At 48.3% G+C, this 20,900-nt stretch overlaps 1 protein-coding gene across 2 annotated transcripts in view; it reads left to right on the forward strand.

Moving 5' to 3' along the window:
• The first annotated feature begins 18,718 nt into the window (after positions 1-18,718).
• The window catches only part of LOC115115442 (endothelin-converting enzyme-like 1), a 60,274-nt gene continuing 58,092 nt past the window's right edge, over positions 18,719-20,900 (forward strand). For both annotated transcript variants that reach the window (XM_065024337.1, XM_065024338.1), the window contains exon 1: positions 18,719-19,046. The gene's annotated coding sequence lies outside the window, so the exon portion shown is untranslated. The remainder of the gene's footprint in view (positions 19,047-20,900) is intronic.

Consider the following 20,900-nt stretch of genomic DNA (forward strand, 5'->3'; position numbering starts at 1 on the left):
TTCCCTCTCTCCTGTTCTCCCTCTCTCCTGTTCTCCCTCTCTCCTGTTCTCCCTCTCTCCTGTCTTCCCTCCTCTCTTCCTGTTCCTCCCTCTCTCCTGTTCTCCCTCTCTCCTGTTCTTCCCTCTCTCTGTTCTCCCTCTCCCTCCCTCTCCTGTTCTCCCTCTCTCCTGTTCTCCCTCTCTCCTGTCTTCCCTCTCTCTGTTTCCCTCTCTCCTGTTTTCCTCTCTCCTGTTTCCCTCTCTCCTGTCTGTTCCCCTCTCTCCTGTTCTCCCTCTCTCCTGTCTTCCCTCTCTCCTGTTCTCCCTCTCTCCTGTTCTCCCTCTCTCCTGTTCTCCCTCTCCTGTCTCCCTCTCTCCTGTCTTCCCTCTCTCCTCTCTCCTGTTCTCCCTCTCTCCTGTCTTCCCTCTCTCCTGTCTTCCCTCTCTCCTGTTCTCCCTCTCTCCTGTTTCCCTCTCTCCTGTCTTCCCTCTCTCCTGTTTCCCCTCTCTCCTGTTCTCCCTCTCTCCTGTTCTCCCTCTCTCCTGTTCTCCCTCTCCCTCTCCCTCTCTCCTGTTCTTCCCTCTCTCCTGTTCTCCCTCTCTCCTGTTCTTCCCTCTCTCCTGTTCTCCCTCTCTCCTCTCTCTCTCCTGTTCTCCTCTCTCCTGTCTGTCTCCCTCTCTCCTGTCTTCCCCCTCTCTCTCTTCCCTCTCTCTCTGTTTCCCTCTCTCCTGTTCTCCCTCTCTCCTGTTCTCCCTCTCTCCTGTGTCTTCCCTCTCTCCTGTCTTCCCTCTCTCCTGTTCTCCCTCCTCCTCTCCTGTCTTCTCCCTCTCTCTCCCTGTCTTTCTCCCTCTCTCCTGTCTTCCCTCTCTCCTGTTTCCCTCTCTGTTCTCCCTCTCTCCTGTCTTCCCTCTCTCCTGTTTTCCCTCCTCCTGTTCTCCTCTCTCCTGTCTTCCCTCTCTCCTGTTCTTCCCTCTCTCCTGTCTTCCCTCTCTCCTGTTCTCCCTCTCTCCTGTTCCCTCTCTCCTGTTTCCCTCCTCCTGTTCTCCCTCTCTCCTGTTCTTCCCTCTCTCCTGTTCTCCCTCTCTCCTGTTCTCCCTCTCTCCTGTTCTCCCTCTCTCCTGTCTTCCCTCTCTCCTGTTCTCCCTCTCTCCTGTTTCCCTCTCTCCTGTTTCCCTCTCTCCTGTTCTCCCTCTCTCCTGTCTTCCCTCTCTCCTGTCTTCCCTCTCTCCTGTCTTCCCTCTCTCCTGTTCTCCCTCTCTCCTGTCTTCCCTCTCTCCTGTTCTCCCTCTCTCCTGTCTTCCCTCTCTCCTGTCTTCCCTCTCTCCTGTTCTCCCTCTCTCCTGTTCTTCCCTCTCTCCTGTTCTCCCTCTCTCCTGTTTCCCCTGTTCTCTCTCTCCTGTTCTCCCTCTCTCCTGTTCTCTCTTCCCTCTCTCTGTTCTCCCTCTCTCCTGTTCTCCCTCTCTCCTGTTCTCCCTCTCTCTGTTCTCCCTCCCTCTCCCTCCTCCTGTTCTCCCTCCCCTGTTCTCCCTCTCTGTTCCCTCCCTCTCCTGTTCTTCCTCTCTCCTGTCTTCCCTCTCTCCCTGTTCTCCCTCTCTCCTGTCTTCCCTCTCTCCTGTCTTCCCTCTCTCCTGTCTTCCCTCTCTCCTGTCTTCCCTCTCTCCTGTTCTCCCTCTCTCCTGTTCTCCCTCTCTCCTGTTCTCCCTCTCTCCTGTTCTCCCTCTCTCCTGTTCTCCCTCTCTCCTGTCTTCCCTCTCTCCTGTCTTCCCTCTCTCCTGTTCCCTCCCTCTCCTGTCTCCCCTCTCTCCTGTTCTCCCTCTCTCCTGTTTCCCCTCTCTCCTGTCTCTCCCTCTCTCCTGTTTCCCTCTCCTGTTTCCCTCCCTCTCTCTGTTCTTCCCTCCTCCTGTTTCCCTCTCTCCTGTTCTCCCTCTCTCCTGTCTTCCCTCTCTCCTGTTCTTCCCTCTCTCCTGTTCTCCCTCTCTCCTGTTCTCCCTCTCTCCTGTTTCCCTCTCTCCTGTTCTCCCTCTCTCCTGTTCTCCCCTCTCTCCTGTCTTCCCTCTCTCCTGTTCTCCCTCTCTCCTGTTTCCCTCTCTCCTGTTTTCCCTCTCTCCTGTTCTTCCCTCTCTCTCTCTGTCTTCCCTCTCTCCTGTTTCCCCTCTCTCCTGTTCTCCCTCTCTCCTGTCTTCCCTCTCTCCTGTCTTCCCCTCTCTCTGTCTTCCCTCTCTCCTGTTTCCCTCTCTCCTCCTGTCTTCCCTCTCTCCTGTTTTCCCTCTCTCCTGTCTTCCTCTCTCCCTCTCTCCTGTCTTCCCTCTCTCCTGTCTTCTCTCTCCTGTTCTCCCTCTCTCCTGTTCTTCCCTCTCTCCTGTTTCCCTCTCTCCTGTCTTCCCTCTCTCCTGTCTCTCCTCTCTCTGTCTTCCCTCTCTCTGTTCTCCCTCCCTCCCTCTCTCTCTGTTCTCCCTCCCTGTCTCCCTCCCTCTGTTGTTCCCTCTCTCCTGTTTCTCCCTCTCTCCTGTTTTCCCTCTCTCCTGTTTTCCCTCTCTCCTGTTCTCCCTCTCTCCTGTCTTCCCTCTCTCCTGTTCTTCCCTCTCTCTGTCTTCCCTCTCTCCTGTCTTCCCTCTCTCCTGTTCTCCCTCTCTCCTGTCTTCCCTCTCTCCTGTCTTCCCTCTCCTGTCTTCCCTCTCTCCTGTCTTCCCTCTCTCCTGTCTTCCCTCTCTCCTGTCTTCCCTCTCTCCTGTTTCTCTCTCCTGTCTTCCCCTCTCTCCTGTTCTCCCTCTCTCCTGTTCTCCCTCTCTCCTGTTTCCCTCTCTCCTGTTCTCCCTCTCTCCTGTTCTCCCTCTCTCCTGTTCTCCCTCTCTCCTGTTCTCCTCTCTCTGTTTTCCCTCTCTCCTGTCTTCCCTCTCTCCTGTTTTCCCTCTCTCCTGTTCTTCCCTCTCTCCTGTTTCCCTCTCTCCTGTTTCCCTCTCTCCTGTCTTCCCTCTCTCCTGTTTTCCCTCTCTCCTGTTCTCCTCTCTCCTGTCTTCCCTCTCTCCTGTCTTCCCTCTCTCCTGTTCTCCCTCTCTCCTGTCTTCCCTCTCCCTCTCCCTCTCTCCTGTTCTCCCTGTCTTCCTCCTGTCTCCCTCTCTCCTGTTCTCTCCCTCTCTCCTGTCTTCCCTCTCTCCTGTTCTCCCTCTCTCCTGTCTTTCCTCTGTTTCCCTCTCTCCTGTTCTTCCCTCTCTCCTGTTCTCCCTCTCTCCTGTTTTCCCCCTCTCCTGTTCTCCCTCTCTCCTGTTCTCCCTCTCTCCTGTTCTCCCTCTCTCCTGTTTCCCTCTCTCTCTGTCTTCCCTCTCTCCTGTCTTCTCTCTCCCTCTCTCCTGTCTCCCTCTCTCCTGTCTTCCCTCTCTCCTGTCTTCCCTCTCTCCTGTCTTCCCTCTCTCCTGTCTTCCCTCTCTCCTGTTTCCCTCTCTCCTGTTCTCCCTCTCTCCTGTTCTCTCTCTCCTGTTTCCCTCTCTCCTGTTTCCCTCTCTCCTGTTTCCCTCTCTCTTCCCTGTCTTCCCCTCTCTCCTGTCTTCCCTCTCTCCTGTTTCCCCTCTCTTCCTCTCTCTGTCTTCCCTCTCTGTTTCCCTCTCTCCTGTTCTCCCTCTCTCCTGTTCTTCCCTCTCTCCTGTCTTCCCTCTCTCCTGTCTTCCCTCTCTGTCCCCTCTTCCTCCCCTCTCTCCTGTCTTCCCTCTCTCCTGTTTTCCCTCTCTCCTGTCTTCCCTCTCTCCTGTTTCCCTCTCTCTCTCCCTGTCTCCTCTTCCTCTCTCCTGTCTTCCCTCTCTCCTGTCTTCCCTCTCTCCTGTTCTTCCCTCTCTCCTGTCTTCCCTCTCTCCTGTTTCCCCTCTCCCTCTCTCCTCCTGTTCTCCCTCTCTCTCCCTGTTCTCCCTCTCTCCTGTTCTCCCCTCTCTCCTGTTCTCCCTCTCTCCTGTTTCCCTCTCTCCTGTTCTTCCCTCTCTCCTGTCTTCCCTCTCTCCTGTCTTCCCTCTCTCTGTTTCCCTCTCTCCTGTTTCCCTCTCTCCTGTCTCTCCTCTCCTGTTTCCCCTCTCTCCTGTTCTCCCTCTCTCCTGTCTTCCCTCTCCCTGTCTTCCCTCTCTCCTGTTTCCCTCTCTCCTGTCTTCCCCTCTCTCCTGTCTTCCCTCTCTCTGTTTCCCTCTCTCCTGTTCCCCTCTCTGTCTTCCCTCTCTCCCTCCCTCTCTCTGTCTTCCCTCTCTCTCTCTCCTGTCTTCCCTCTCTCCTGTCTTCCCTCTCTCCTGTTTTCCCTCTCTCCTGTTCTCCCTCTCTCCTGTTTTCCCTCTCTCTCCTCTCTCCTGTTCTCCCTCTCTCCTGTCTTCCCTCTCTCCTGTCTTCCCTCTCTCCTGTCTCCCTCCCTCTTCCCTCTCCTGTTCTCCCTCTCTCCTGTCTTCCCTCTCTCCTGTTTCCCTCTCTCCTGTCTTCCCTCTCTCCTGTCTTCCCTCTCTCCTGTCTTCCCTCTCTCTGTTTCCCTCTCTCCTGTCTTCCCTCTCTCCTGTCTTCCCTCTCTCCTGTTTCCCTCTCTCCTGTCTTCCCTCTCTCCTGTTCTCCCTCTCTCCTGTTCTCCCTCTCTCCTGTTTTCCTCTCTCCTGTCTTCCCTCTCTCCTGTTTTCCCTCTCTCTGTCTTCCCTCTCTCCTGTTTTCCCTCTCTCCTGTCTTCCCTCTCTCTGTCTTCCCTGTTTTCCCTCTCTCTGTTCTTCCCTCCTCTCTCTGTCTTCCCTCTCTCCTGTCTTCCCTCTCTCCTGTCTTCCCTCTCTCCTGTTCTCCCTCTCTCTGTCTTCCCTCTCTCCTGTCTTCCCTCTCTCCTGTTCTCCCTCTCTCTGTTCTCCCTCTCTCCTGTCTTCCCTCTCTCCTGTCTTCCCTCTCTCCTGTTTTTTCCCTCTCTCCTGTCTTCTCTCCTGTCTTCTCTCTCCTGTTTCCCTCTCTCCTGTTCTTCCCTCTCTCCTGTTTTCCCTCTCTCCTGTTTTCCCTCTCTCCTGTCTTCCCTCTCTCCTGTTTCTCCCTCTCTCCTGTCTTCCCTCTCTCCTGTCTTCCTCCTGTTTCCCTCTCTCCTGTCTCTCCCTCTCTCCTGTTCTTCCCTCTCTCCTTCCCTCTCCCTGTTTTCCCTCTCTCTGTCTTCCCTCTCTCCTGTTTCCCTCTCTCCTGTTTTCCCTCTCTCCTGTCCCTCTCTCCTGTTTCTCCCTCTCTCCTGTCTTCCCTCCTCCTGTCTTCCCTCTCTCCTGTCTTCCCTCTCTCCTGTCTTCCCTCTCTCCTGTCTTCCCTCTCTCCTGTTCTCTCTCCTGTTCTCCCTCTCTCCTGTTTCCCTCTCTGTGTTCTCCCTCTCTCCTGTCTTCCCTCTCTCCTGTTCTCCCTCTCTCCTGTCTTCCCTCTCTCCCTGTTCTCCCTCTCTCTCCTTTTCCCTCTCCCTCTCTCCTGTTTTCCCTCTCTCCTGTCTTCCCTCTCTCCTGTTTCCCTCTCTCCTGTCTTCCCTCTCTCCTGTTTCCCTCTCTCCTGTCTTCCCTCTCTCCTGTTTCCCTCTCTCCTGTCTTCCCTCTCTCTCTCTCTCTCTCCTGTCTTCCTCTCCCTGTCTTCCCTCTCTCTGTTTTCCCTCTCTCCTGTCTTCCCTCTCTCTCTCCTGTCTCCCTCTCTCCCTGTCTCCTGTTTTCTCCCTGTCTTCTCTCTCTCCTGTCTTCCCTCTCTCCTGTTCTCCCTCTCTCCTGTTTTCCCTCTCTCCTGTCTTCCCTCTCTCCTGTTTCCCTCTCTCTCCTGTCCTTCCCTCCTCTCTCTCCTGTCTTCCCTCTCTCCTGTTTCTCCCTCTCTCCTGTTCTCCCTCTCTCCTGTTTCCCTCTCTCCTGTCTTCCCTCTCTCTGTCTTCCCTCTCTCCTGTCTTCCCTCTCTCCTGTTTCCCTCTCTCCTGTCTTCCCTCTCTCCTGTCCCTCTCTCCTGTTTCCCTCTCTCCTGTCTTCCCTCTCTCCTGTTTTCCCTCTCTCCTGTCTTCCCCTCTCTCTCCTGTCTTCCCTCTCTCCTGTCTTCCCTCTCTCCCCTGTCCTTCCTCTCTCCTGTTCTTCCCTCTCCTCCTGTCTTCCCTCTCTCCTGTCTTCCCTCTCTCCTGTCTTCCCTCTCTCCTGTCTTCCCTCTCTCCTGTTTCTCCTCTCTCCTGTTTTCCCTCTCTCCTGTCTTCCCTCTCTCCTGTTTCCCTCTCTCCTGTCTTCCCCCTCTCCTGTTTCCCCTCTCTCTCCTGTCTTCCCTCTCTCCTGTTTCCCTCCCTCTCTCTCTTCCCTCTCTCCTGTTCTCCCTCTCTCCTGTTTCCCTCTCTCTCCTGTTTCCCTCTCTCCTGTTTCTTCCCTCTCTCCTGTTTTCCCTCTCTCCTGTCTTCCCTCTCTCCTGTTTTCCCTCTCTCCTGTCTTCCCTCCCTCTCTGTCTCCTCTCTCCTGTCTTCCCTCTCTCTGTTTTCCCTCTCTCCTGTCTTCCCTCTCTCCTGTTTCTCCTCTCCTGTCTCTCCCTCTCTCCTGTTCCCTCTCTCCTGTTTTCCCTCTCTCCTGTTCTCCCTCTCTCCTGTCTTCCCTCTCTCCTGTCTTCCCTCTCTCCTGTCTTCCCTCTCCTCTTCCCTCTCCTGTCTTCCCTCTCTCCTGTTTTCCCTCTCTCCTGTCTTCCCTCTCTCCTGTCTTCCCTCTCTCCTGTCTTCCCTCTCTCCTGTTTCCCTCTCTCCTGTCTTCCTGTCTCTCTCTCCTGTTCTCCCTCTCTCCTGTTCTCCCTCTCTCCTGTCTTCCTCTGTCTCCCTCTCTCCTGTCTTCCCTCTCTCCTGTTTCCCTCTCTCCTGTCTTCCCTCTCTCCTGTCTTCCCTCTCTCTCCCTCTCTCCTGTCTTCCCTCTCTCCTGTCTTCCCTCTCTCCTGTCTTCCCTCTCTCTGTCTTCCCTCCTCTGTCTTCCCTCTCTCCTGTCTTCCCTCTCTCCTGTCTTCCCTCTCTCCTGTTCTCCCTCCCCTCTCTCTCTGTCTTCCCTCTCTCCTGTTTTCCCTCTCTCCTGTCTTCCCTCTCTCCTGTCTTTCCCTCTCTCCTGTTTCCCTCTCTCTGTCTTCTTCCTCTCTCCTGTTTTCCCTCTCTCCTGTTCTCCCTCTCTCCTGTTTCCCTCTCTCCTGTTTTCCCTCTCTCCTGTCTTCCTCTCTCCTGTCTTCCCTCTCTCCTGTTTTCCTCTCTCCTGTCTTCCCTCTCTCCTGTCTTCCCTCTCTCCTGTTTCCCTCTCTCCTGTTCTCCTCTCTCCTGTTTTCCCTCTCTCCTGTCTTCCCTCTCTCCTGTCTTCCCTCTCTCCTGTTTCCCTCCCTCTCTCCTGTTCTCCCTCTCTCCTGTCTTCCCTCTCTCCTGTTTTCCCTCTCTCCTGTCTTCCCTCTCTCCTGTTTCTGTCTTCCTCTCTCCTGTTTCCCTCTCTCCTGTCTTCCCTCTCTCCTGTTTTCCCTCTCTCCTGTCTTCCCTCTCCCTCTCTCCTGTTTTCCCTCTCTCTGTTTTCTCCCTGTTTTCCCTCTCTCTGTCTTCCTCTCTCCTGTTTCCCTCTCTCCTGTTTCCCTCTCTCCTGTTTTCCCTCTCTCCTGTCTTCCCTCCCTCTCCTGTCTTGTCTTCCTCTCTCCTGTCTTCCCTCTCTCCTGTTTTCCCTCTCTCCTGTTCTTCTCCCTGTTTTCTCCTCTCTCCTGTCTTCCCTCTCTCCTGTTTTCCCTCCCTCTCTCCTGTTTCCCTCCTCCTGTTTCCCTCCTGTTTTCCCTCTCTCCTGTTTTCCCTCTCTCCTGTCTTCCCTCTCTCCTGTTCTCCCTCTCCTCTCTCCTGTCTTCCCTCTCTCCTGTTTTCCCCTCTCTCCTGTCTTCCCTCTCTCCTGTCTTCCTCTCTCCTGTCTTCCCTCTCTCCTGTCTTCCCTCTCTCCTGTCTTCCCCTCTCTCCTCCTGTCTTCCCTCTCTCCTGTTTTCCCTCTCTCCTGTCTTCCCTCTCTCCTGTCTTCCCTCCTTCTCTCCTGTCTTCCCTCTCTCCTGTTTTCCCTCTCTCCTGTCTTCCCTCTCTCCTGTCTTCCCTCTCTCCTGTCTTCCTCTCTCCTCTCTTTCCCTCTCTCTGTCTTCCCTCTCTCCTGTTTTCCCTCTCTCCTGTCTTCCCTCTCTCCTGTTTTCCCTCTCTCCTGTTCTTCCTCTCTCTCTGTTTTCCCTCTCTCCTGTTCTCCCTCTCTCCTGTTTTCCCTCTCTCCTGTTTTCCCTCTCCCTCTTCCTGTCTTTCCTCTCCTGTTTCCCTCTCCTGTTCTCCCTCTCTCCTGTTCTCCCTCTCTCCTGTTTTCCCTCTCTCCTGTCTTCCCTCTCTCCTGTCTTCCCTCTCTCCTGTCTTCCCTCTCTCCTGTCTTCCCTCTCTCCTGTTTTCCCTCTCTCCTGTCTTCCCTCTCTCCTGTTTTCCCTCTCTCCTGTTTTCCCTCTCTCCTGTTTTCCCTCTCTCCTGTCTTCCCTCTCTCCTGTTTTCCCTCTCTCCTGTTTTCCCTCTCTCCTGTTTTCCCTCTCTCCTGTCTTCCCTCTCTCCTGTTCTCCCTCTCTCCTGTTCTCCCTCTCTCCTGTTTTCCCTCTCTCCTGTTTTCCCTCTCCTTTTTATTTTATTTTTATTTAACTTTTAGGTTCGGCAAGTCAGTTTAGAACAAATTCTTATTTACAATGATGGCCTAGCAAAAGGCCTCTGGGATCAAAACTAAAAATACATCAAATAAAATAAGAGAGACAACACAACAAGACATATCCAAAACGACAACACAACAAGAGATATCCAAAACGACAACACAACAAGAGATATCCAAAACGACAACACAACAAGAGATATCCAAAACGACAACACAACAAGAGATATCCAAGACAACACAACAAGAGATATCCAAGACGACAACACAACAAGACAACACAACAAGAGATATCCAAACACAACAAGAGATATCGACAACACAACAAGAACACAACACAACAAGAGATATCCAAAACGACAACACAACAAGAGATATCCAAGACGACAACACAACAAGAGATATCAAAGACGACAACACAAGAGATATCCAAGACGACAACACAACAAGAGATATCCAAGACGAAAACACAACAAGAGATATCAAAGACGACAACACAACAAGAGATATCAAAGACGACAACACAACAAGAGATATCCAAGACGACAACACAAGAGATATCCAAGACGACAACACAACAAGAGATATCAAAGACGACAACACAAGAGATATCCAAGACGACAACACAACAAGAGATATCAAAGACGACAACACAAGAGATATCCAAGACGACAACACAAGAGATATCCAAGACGACAACACAACAAGAGATATCCAAGACGACAACACAGAAACATCACAACATCATGGTAGCAGCACAAAACATGGTACAAACACCATTGGGCACTGACAACATCACAAAGGGCAAGAAGGTAGAGACAACAACACATAATGCAAAGCAGCCACAGCTGTCGGTAAGAGTGTCCATAATTGAGTCTTTGAATGAAGAGATTAAGATAAAACTGTCCAGTTTGAGTACTTGTTGCAGCTCATTCCAGTCAATAGCAGCAGCGAACTGAAAAGATGATACTTGATCATCCTTGAGAACCTGCTTCAGGGTGCAAATTACCTTAGACTGTGAAGATATACATTTCTACAGGACAATGACCCCAAGCATACAGCCAAAGCAATGCTGGAATGGCTTCAGAAAAAGAATGTGACAGTCCTTGAGTGGCCCAGCCAAAGCCCAGACTTGAATCCCATTGGAAAGATTTGAAGATTTCTGTTCACTGCTGCTCCCCATCTAAATTAATAGAGATTGAGAAAATATGCAAGAAAGAATGAGAAAACATACCCAAATCCAGATGTGCAAAGCTGATGCAGACAACTCAATGCTGTAATCGCCACAGAAGGTGCTCCTACAAAGTATTGACTCAGGGGTGTGAATGCTTATGTTAGAGATATTTCTGTATTTTCTTTTTACTTTTATTAAATGTTTAATACATACAATATACTTGCAGTGAAGCCGCTCAACAACTACATCACATTAGTCATCTAACAGACTCCCATTCAGAGCGACACACAGAAGCAACCAGAGTCAACGCCCTGCTCAAGGGCACGTTGACAGATCTCCCACAAGGTACAACAAAAGAACGGGGACCTGAACCAGCAATCCATCAGCCACCTGCCCAAGTTCCCAACCGCCAGGCCACCAGCCCTCCAAGATCCCCCCCACAGTTCCCCAAGAGCTGCCCCTCAACCATCCGAGCCCCCTCCCCACACCCCCCCCCTCAGAAAAATAAATAATCATAATTAAAATGATAATTACAAAATGTAATTATTCCATTCCCCACCCCCACCCCCAAAGCACCAACAACCAACAAAAAACAGAAAACAACAATGCAAAAAACAAGGACATCAGAGACAACAAAAATCATAACAGCAAGGCCAACTGACTATGTCTGAGTGCATGTATGGCACTATTTACCTGTGTGTGCATTTGAATGAGAGTGTGTGTATATGCATGTGTACAAACACCTGCACGGCATAAGCCTCAGGCAACCCGGCATTACCTGCAAAAACACTGCCCCTCAGTGCCATTGAAACATACTTTTTGTTATGTTTAATTTTGACTTTATTTTTTTAATACTTTTATCTTTGACCATCATTCTATCCCCCACCCAGCAACTCCACTCCCACTTGTCTCCAATTCCACATAGCAACTTGCCCAAGCCTCCTCCATTTCGACACTCTCGACCCAAACTGTTACAGACCTATATCTATCCTACCCTGCCTTTCTAAAGTCTTCGAAAGCCAAGTTAACAAACAGATCAATGACCATTTTGAATACCACTGTCGTGTCTTTACTATCATTAAATTGAAGACTTAGTTTTTATCAAAGATTTTCTGTAATTAGTATTACGCGATTAAACTGATTAATCATGTAACTTAGCTAGGAAGTTGGGGCACCAAGGAAAATATTCAGATTACAAAGTTATAATTTTCTAAAATAACTTTTCAGGTATTTTATATCTGATCAAATAGTCTTCTGAGTAATTAATTATTTATTTTACCTCACATTAGTCTCATTCCAAATGTCGTAAATTGTTGGTTATCTGCACGAGCCCAGTCTTCACTATGAGTCATCCATACATCAATTGTCTTAATTAATTAATTTATTACTAACTAAGTAATTCACAGAAATGCATTAAAAAAAAAAAGTCAATATGGTTACAAGAGATGATAAGGGAATGTGCCTTAGTGGGCTAAACCGGCATCGTGGCTTGGTGGACAAAACGGAGAGTGGGGGTCAGCTGAGAAGTCTACAGAGTTGATAATTATAACAATTGAAATGCTAATCCTTTGGACATGAACACTCACTCATTCGGGAACAATTGCAATCAATATATATATTTACGCTCAGTGTGTCATCTTGATCGCTGGTGAAAAGTTTGTTTCTTTTGTAGAATTGTCAGTCTCTCTCCCATTCTCTCTCTCTCTGTTGTGGTTATAGTGGATTGTTTAGAGTGACATTCATTCATTTGTTATAGAATAGATGTTTCGGGCGGTTGTCGTTCTTCGCGTTCAATGATACCGAATTCCTAGCTGCAGACTAGTAATTAATATCAAAGACTTGTTCTTATTCTGTCGGTATCGATAGTCTAAGAGTTTAACCACGTGGTATGGTTAAAAGATTCAGCAATGGTCTGCAACCTTTGTACTCCCGTGATTGAGAGAAACATGGTCTACTTGAGAATTTCTCAAAGTTGGGTTTTACTCGGAATTGCAGAAAAGGGGCTGTTCCAGGATGCCTGACCCTAACTGGCTCATGGGTGGTCCCCTGATTTAGTTAAACTCAAAAGGGAATTGGAGTTTCCTTCATTAAACAGTCCAAAATCACATTACACAATTTTACAAACAGTATCATACTCACTCATTCATCTTATACAACAATTAGATGTAAACCTCATATCTGAGGCTATTATATAAACAGTGTTATGGTAATGTGGCCACACCGTCTCCCATGAGCTTCCCCAAGTTGTAACAAACGGACCAGTTCGTAGCTGGATTCTTCACCGATCTTTTATACCTTCTCCGGAACATGAAATTTGTTCGGACCTCAAGTTCTGTGAGGTGGAAGAAATTCCTTTGATCTTTATGAAAATTCACTCTGTCTCTTATACTGTGTGGCCATGAGGCAGGGTCTTCTCCTCAGGAATTTACGACCTCTCTTCTGACCACAGCAGTCTGATTGTAGAAGCAGAGAGCGGGGGATGGTGCTCGCTGTACCCAAAGAGGGCAACGTCATGACATCACTTCTCCGCAATGCAATCTGGTTTTCGAGCTGGTCATGGGTGCACCTCAGCCACGCTCAAGGTCCTAAATGACATCATAACCGCCATCGATATAAGACAATATTGTGTAGCCATCTTCATCGACCTGGCCAAGGCTTTCAACTCTGTCAATCACCACATTCTTATCGGCAGACTCAACAGCCTTGGTTTCTCAAATGACTGCCTCACCTGGTTCACCAACTACTTCTCTGACAGAGTTCAGTGTGTCAAATTGGAGGGCCTGCTGTCCGGACCTCTGGCAGTCTCTATGGGGGTGCCACAGGGTTCAATTCTCGGGCCGACTCTTTCTCGCGTATACATCAATGACATCACTCTTGCTGCTGATGATTCTCTGATCCACCTCTATGCAGACAACACCATTCTGTATACTTTTGGCCTTTCTTTGGACACTGTGTTAACTAACCTCCAAACGAGGTTCAATGCCATACAACACTCCTTCCGTAGCCTCCAACTGATCTTAAATGCACGTAAAACTAAATGCATGCTCTTCAACCGATCGCTGCCCACACCCGCCCGCCTGTCTAGCATCACTACTCTGGACGGTTCTGACTTAGAATATGTGGACAACTACAAATACATAGGTGTCTGGTTAGACTGTAAACTCTCTTTCCAGACTCACATTAAGCATCTCCAATCCAAAACTAAATCTAGAATCGGCTTCCTATTTCGCAACAAAGCATCCTTCACTCATGCTGATAAACATACCCTCGTAAAACTGACTATCCTACCGATCCTTGACTTCGGCAATGTCATTTACAAAATAGCAGTGCCATCAATTTTTGCACCAAAACCCAATATACTACCCACCACTGCGACCTGTATGCTCTCGTTGGCATTAACTCGCTTCATATTCGTCACCAAACGCACTGGCTCCAGGTCATCTATATGTCTTTTCTAGGTAAAGCCCCGCCATATCTCAGCTCACTGGTCACCATAGCAGCACCCACCCATAGCACGTGCTCCAGTAGGTATATTTCACTGGTCATCCCCAAAGCCAACTCCTTAATTGGCAAACTTTCCTTCCAGTTCTCTGCTGCCAATGATGGGAACGGATTGCAAAAATCACTGAAGCTGGAGTCTTACAGTTGAAGTCGGAAGTTTACATACACTTGTTGGAGTCATTAAAACTTGTTTTTCAACCACTCCACAAATGTCTTCATAACAAACTATTGTTTTGGCAAGTCGGTTAGGACATCTACTTTGCACATGACACAAGTCATTTTTCCAACAATTGTTTACAGACAGATTATTTCACTTATAATTCACTGTATCACGATTCCAGTGGGTCAGAAGTTTACATACTCTAAGTTGACAGCTTGGAAAATTCCAGAAATGATGCCATGGCTTTAGAAGCATCTGATAGGCTAATTGACATCATTTGAGTCAATTTGAGGTGTACCTGTGGATGTATTTCAAGGCTCTTTGCTTGACATCATGGGAAAATCCAAAGATATCAGCCAGGACCTCAGAAAATAAATTGTAGACCTCCACAAGTCTGGTTTATCCTTGGGAGCAATTTCCAAACTCTTGAAGGTACCACGTTCATCTGTGCAAACAATATTACGCAAGTATAAACACCATGGGACCACCAAGCCGTCATACCGCTCAGGACAAAGACACGTTCTGTCTCCTAGAGATGAACGTACTTTGGTGCGAAAAGTGCAAATCAATCCCAGAACAACAGCAAAGGACCTTGTCAAGATGCTGGAGGAAACAGGTACAAAAGTATCTATATCCACAGTAAAACGAGTCCTATATCGAGGTAACCTGAAAGCCCGCTACGCAAGGAGGAAGCCACTGCTCCAAAACCTCCATAACAAAGCCAGACTATGGTTTGTAACTGTACATGGGGACAAAGATAGAGAAATGTCCTCTGGTCTGATGAAACAAAAATAGAACTGTTTGGCCACAATTACTATCATTATGATTCGAGGAAAAAGGGGGGGGCTTGCAAGCTGAAGAACAAATGCCAACCATGAAGCACGGGGGAGGCAGCATCATGTTGTGGGGGTGCTTTGCTGCAGGAGGGACTGGGGCACTTCACAAAATAGATAGCATCATGAGAATGGAAAATTATTTGGATATATTGAAGCAAAATTTCAAGGCATAAGTCAGGAAGTTAAAGCTTGGTCGCAAATGGTCTTCCAAATGGACAATGACCCCAAGCATACTTCCAAAGTTGTGGCAAAATGGCTTAATGACAACAAAGTCAAGGTAATGGAGTGGCCATCACAATGCCCTGACCTCAATCCCATAGAAAATGTGTGGGCAGAACTGAAAAAGCGTGTGTGAGCAAGGAGGCCTACAAACCTGACTCAGTTACACCAGCTCTGTCAGGAGGAATGGGACAAAATTCACCCAACTTATTGTGGGAAGCTTGTGGAAGGCTACCTGAAACGTTTGACCCAAGTTAAAAAATTTAAAGGCAATGCTACCAAATACTAATTGAGTGTATGTAAACTTCAGACCCACTGGTAATGTGATGAAAGAAATAAAAGCTGAAATAAATAATTATTTCTACTATTATTCTGACATTTCACATTCTTAAAATAAAGTGGTTATCCTAACTGACCTGAGACAGGGAATTTTTACTATGATTAAATGTCAGGAATTGTGAGAAACTGAGTTTAAACGTATTTGGCTATGGTGTATGTAAACTTCCGACTTCAACTGTAGGTTAATGAGCCATATCTCTTTTTCATCCATTTTCATATTCAAAAAGATCCACCTTCCTTGCGAATAATTCTTGACTATTTGCACATTCAGTTCAACATTTTTGATTATTAATATCATCACACCTTTTGAGTTCCTTTGTCCATGACAGAAAACTATTTCACCACCCCATTCCTTTATCCACGCTACTTCATCTAAGGATGTAGAGTGAGTTTCCTGTAAACAGTATATGTTATATTCCTTTTCTTTTAGCCATGTAAAGACTGATCTTCTTTGTTCATAATCTGCTAAACCGTTACAATTATAACTGGCTATACTTATTTCACCCCTTCCCATAACTAGATGCTATTCTCAGTCTAAATTAAAGCTTGTAAAGTTACTACCATAAGAGGTATAATGACAGTCCAAATTTGAGATTTCAAATGTCTGAAATTTAGAATTCAAGAAACAAGACCTAGTCATATTTGTTTTATTCCGTTGTCTGTTTGCGCCAATCAGGAGGCTCCAGCCACAAAGTTTGAATTCTTAGCTATTGCCTTGCACAAAGTATCAAAATACTAAAATACTACACAGGACCCTTAAACGATTTCATTTGAATGTTCATTGTATTTGTTTTATCACAGAAACAATGATAAAATATGGAAAAAATAAATAATGAAATGTTATTTATATAAAGCAGCCCGTGTAATCATCTGCCTGAGAGTAGCCACAATCGGCCCGAGCCCCAAGTAATACATTTGGGCCAGATAACTCACACCGGAATCGGCCGGAGCTCAATTCCCGCATCCTAGCCATAAGTAACACTGCCGACGGCAGCCTAGACTCGGGCCACATGACATCGGCTGAGTCTGACTCTCAGCTGGAATCGGCCCAAATCCACTGTGCTAGCTAGGTTGGCTGTGAGTGCCTTGTTTTCTCTTTGGAGCGAGAGAATTTCACTCTGGCTAAACTCCACACTCCCCCTCAGCCCTGCTACCTCCTCACACACACACAGGGGATGCCTTTCCTACAGCCTCCAGCTGAGAGGCAGATCCTGTTGGTTGGTGGGAGGTCAGGAATATATATTTTTTAATTTTTTAAGGAGAGTCAGTTAATAACAAATTCTTATTTACAATGACGGCCTAGGAACAGTGGGTTAACTGCCTTGTTCAGGGGCAGAACGACATATTTATACTTTGTCAGCTTGGGGATTCGATACAGCAACCATTTGGCCACTGGCCCAACGCTCCAACCACTAGGCTACGTGCTGGCTACCTACTTCACTTCCTATCAGTCTGGCTGAGTCAGGAGGAGCATGGGGCAGCAGGGCATAGGCAGGGGCAGGAGGAGCATGGGGCAGCAGGGCATAGGCAGGGGCAGGAGGAGCATGGGGCAACAGGGCATAGGCAGGGGCAGGAGGAGCATGGGGCAGCAGGGCATAGGCAGGGGCAGGAGGAGCATGGGGCAGCAGGACATAGGCAGGGGCAGGAGGAGCATGGGGCAGCAGGGCATCGGCAGGGGCAGGAGGAGCATGGGGCAGCAGGGCATAGGCAGGGGCAGGAGGAGCATGGGGCAGCAGGGCATATGCAGGGGCAGGAGGAGCATGGGGCAGCAGGGCATAGGCAGGGGCAGGAGGAGCATGGGGCAGCAGGGCATAGGCTGAGTCAGGAGGAGCATGGGGCAGCAGGGCATAGGCAGGGGCAGGAGGAGCATGGGGCAGCAGGGCATAGGCAGGGGCAGGAGGAGCATGGGGCAGCAGGGCATAGGCTGAGTCAGGAGGAGCATGGGGCAGCAGGGCATAGGCAGGGGCAGGAGGAGCATGGGGCAGCAGGGCATAGGCAGGGGCAGGAGGAGCATGGGGCAGCAGGGCATCGGCAGGGGCAGGAGGAGCATGGGGCAGCAGGGCATAGGCAGGGGCAGGAGGAGCATGGGGCAGCAGGGCATAGGCAGGGGCAGGAGGAGCATGGGGCAGCAGGGCATAGGCAGGGGCAGGAGGAGCATGGGGCAGCAGGGCATAGGCAGGGGCAGGTGGTGCTGAGTGAACAGACACAGAAAACACATTATTTCTGTTTTGTCCTCAACCTTTTGGCCCTCTTTCTCATGTTAAATCACCTGCCTTTAATCCCACTATCACCCCTCTTCCCAAACTATAGATATGTTGTTTCTAATTATTCACATCATTCTAAACTGGAAACAGACTTTAGCTTTGAAATATCGATACTCTTCACGTTGGATGTAATTTTCCATTTTAATTTGTTTGAATTACATTCTGTTCTATTTACATGTATGGCAATTAGGCAACATTTGCAAGGTGCCCTGGACCTGAATGAACCAGTAGCCTACTTAATTCATATTTTTAGAAGCTCAAACACAGACTCAAAGTTAAGACTCAAAAACTATTCGATTTTTGTCCTAAAATGGTTGTATGGGTGAGGTTAACACGGTGTGGGTTTCCTCCTTCGTGGCACTGGCGGCAGGTGCACCGTAATTAAACTCGGATGAATAAAAGTCCCAGGGTACCCGCGCGCGCCACTCATCCGAAAGCCCGTAGTCAAAAACACTAATCGATCGTGGCTCATCTGTTTTCACCGTCCGTGCCCCCCTTTATAATGATAATGACTGTAGGCTTGGTGTCTCAGTGTAATTTCGCGGAGTGCTCAGTCCCCTTGGACGTTACACCTGAGCGAGCAGACCAGACAGGCCTATGGTGAATCGGCTCAGTGTCTGTCTGCTGCTTCCCACCCGTGTTTACCTTTCCGTTTCCGCTCAGAGCTAGGTTAGGCTACTGGCAGTAGCTTAGTAACACATAACGCTAATGATCTCTCCACACTGACGGTGTGTTCAAAGTGATAACTGTCGATACGGCTATAGATCATCTGGAATCAAGTCATTTGACACAGACCCACAAACGTCATCTGAAATGGTTTCCTTTTCTTTGGGTGAGGGCTCATGGTCAGCAAATGGTTAGTATATCCAGTCACCGGAAGGCATTGAGAGCAACGAAACGGTGTTTGATTTATTTTGTCCATCTGTTGACATCTTTACAACTTTTTTGGTCAGTCTAGAGTGTCAAGATCGGGCGCAACAGCATGGTTTCCCCCAGCCTCTTATTCTACATTTACATTTACATTTAAGTCATTTAGCAGACGCTCTTATCCAGAGCGACTTACAAATTGGTGCGTTCACCTTAAGACATCCAGTGGAACAGCCACTTTACAATAGTGCATCTAAATCTTTTAAGGGGGGTGAGAAGGATTACTTTATCCTATCCTAGGTATTCCTGAAAGAGGTGGGGTTTCAGGTGTCTCCGGAAGGTGGTGATTGACTCCGCTGTCCTGGCGTCGTGAGGGAGTTTGTTCCACCATTGGGCAAACGCCCTATGAGATAAGGTGTAATGAAATGGGCAGTTATTTAACTGATTTGCATAGTAACTTTAAATTGAATGTTTGCATTATGTGTGGCTCTATGAGCTTGGATTAGGTTTCTCAACAGTTTAATAACCTCTTAAACTGACTTTTGATAATAATGTAGACTATTTCATTATGTTTAGGCTATAGTCTTGTGCGTATGTTATATTTGATGAGAATAATCAAATGGCAGAATTGAAGACAGGCTATTCACTTATTATAGAAGCAACATTGAAGACAGGCTATTCACTTATTATAGAAGCAACATTGAAGACAGGCTATTCACTTATTATAGAAGCAACATTGAACGACAGGCTACTCACTTATTTGCAACCGTGGTTGCGGTAGGCTAAATCTTCCATCTCAGTCTCTCCCTCTCTCTTTCCTAACTCCTCTCTCTCTCTCTGTCTGTCAACATACGCTCTCTCTCACACTCACACACGAAGTCTCGCATTTTTGGATTTGCGTTTCATGCTGGGGGGTCAGCTGCTGCAGCGGAGCAGCAGTGAGTGGCTTGTTCCAGCGTCTAGCCCTCTGACCAGCTGCCGTATGTACATGCATGGACAGGACACGATCAGAACTACTGTCGCAGACCAGACTTACATCTAAAGCGCATGGACAGACTCTGAACACTGACTTCGTGCGGGTAAGTGTGTGTGTACCCATTCTAAGTGTATATCGTGGCATGCCTGTCTAATTCCAAGCAGATAAATGTGTTAGCAACAGCACTGGCGTTAAATTAATATTGTTTTGCATCGCTTTTATAGCCACTAGCAGAGAGTAGAATTGAAATGTGTTATTTCAGGATGCTCTGTTTGATGAATGTGTTCTATAGCCCCTGTATGCAAACCGTGGAGCAGTGTTCTGGTTTCTCCAGTAGGACCAACGCAATCACTACATCCCAAATTAGTGTATGTGTTTAGTTTATGTTTACGTTTAGTATGAAAGTTATGAAGATGAACATTGATCATTTTGCCTTCAGTTGTCAAAGTTATGTCAGAATAAGATTAGGAGGCTATTACATGGGATTTCACGCGCCATGAATTTTCCACAGACAAAGTTGGATTTTAAATAAGACTTTCGTCAGTTCGTTTACAAATTGAATGTGACACTCAGTAAAACAGAGAGATCTCCGATCATCTGGCCTCTTTCTCACTGTCGTAGCTCCGCCGCTTATCACTGTATCCATTTCAGTGGCTCTGATGATATCGAGTGGCCATGGCGAGCGAGTTGACTGAGTGTGTAGAGCCTCGATGTGGTCACCCAAGCCGGGTTAATTGAATTAGCATCCTGGTGGCTGCGTGACAAGGGTGAAAGGAAGAGACCCGGGATGCCCTCGAGGGTCTGGGGCGCACAATCGTTTGTGTAACAGCGTTCCAGCTAGTGGTTAAACGATCCCTCGGAAACGCGGGTGTGTGTTTATGTCACACAAAAGGGCCAGTGGCTGTGTGTAAGAGAGATACGAAAAGTGTAAATTCCTGTCAGAAATATTTCTGTTTCAGGTTCATTTTGGTCCTTATGCAACAGTGTTCTCTAAAACTATTTCACACTATAGCGTGTCTGTAGCCCTACACCATCACTACGGCTCTCTGCTGTGTGCGCAGCCTCTGGCAGGCGGTGATAAGAGTTGGTGGGAACCAGCCTGCTCAGAAACTCCAGTACTACTGAATGTGATCCGTCAGGGTCCGTGACCACTTTGATTAGAGGGAAATAAACCAATTTACAGTATGGCGCTGTCCTGGGTCTCCAAGCCCGGATGGATGCGTGTACATGGCAGGCGGCGGGAAAGCCAGAGACGCGAGATTCCTCCCCTGCTCCCCATTCTATACGATAACCTATTGTGCGCTGAAATTAATTGGATCATAATAGCATTGATCTTAACCTGACCCCTCCGGCGTCGTGCTCTTCGGTCCATTGATCGTATTTAGGATGTATGAAGGGTGGTTAGCGACCCAGGACATGCTCTGGACAAGATGGGTGTAGTGAGCCTGTGTGCATAAGAGGTTTTTTGTGTGCAACGTTTGTTTTATTTGTGCGTGTGTGTGTGTGCCTAGAGTTGTTTGAACTGAACTGTGTCCTAAATGCTATCTATGTTCTCTGTTTGAGAGGTGATATATGAGAAGAGCTTGACAACTGGTGGGGTACTATGCATCATCCTGAGTGTATTCATGATGCATTTAGGCTGTGTGTGTGCGCAAGTGCAATATGTGTATGAGAATGTGTGTGTATGGACTGTGCAGGACAGAGCAGCATTCATTTCACTCTCAGACATTAGACCTATCATGTCTGGTAAACAGCCATTCATCAGCTTCTCCTCTCATAGTGATGCCAATCAGAACCAATCCATTAGCCGCACAGTGTGGGCAATACCATTTTATGTCTGTCCACTGCAAGAGGACTCCATTAGTGTGTGTGTTATGATTCTGTAATTGTTTTCAGGATATATTGGATGTTAGTGTGTGTGTCCCTCTCCATAAACGAGGCTATCCTACCAATTTGT

Source organism: Oncorhynchus nerka, linkage group LG11 (assembly GCF_034236695.1).
Source record: "Oncorhynchus nerka isolate Pitt River linkage group LG11, Oner_Uvic_2.0, whole genome shotgun sequence".
Taxonomy (NCBI): Eukaryota; Metazoa; Chordata; class Actinopteri; order Salmoniformes; family Salmonidae; genus Oncorhynchus; species Oncorhynchus nerka.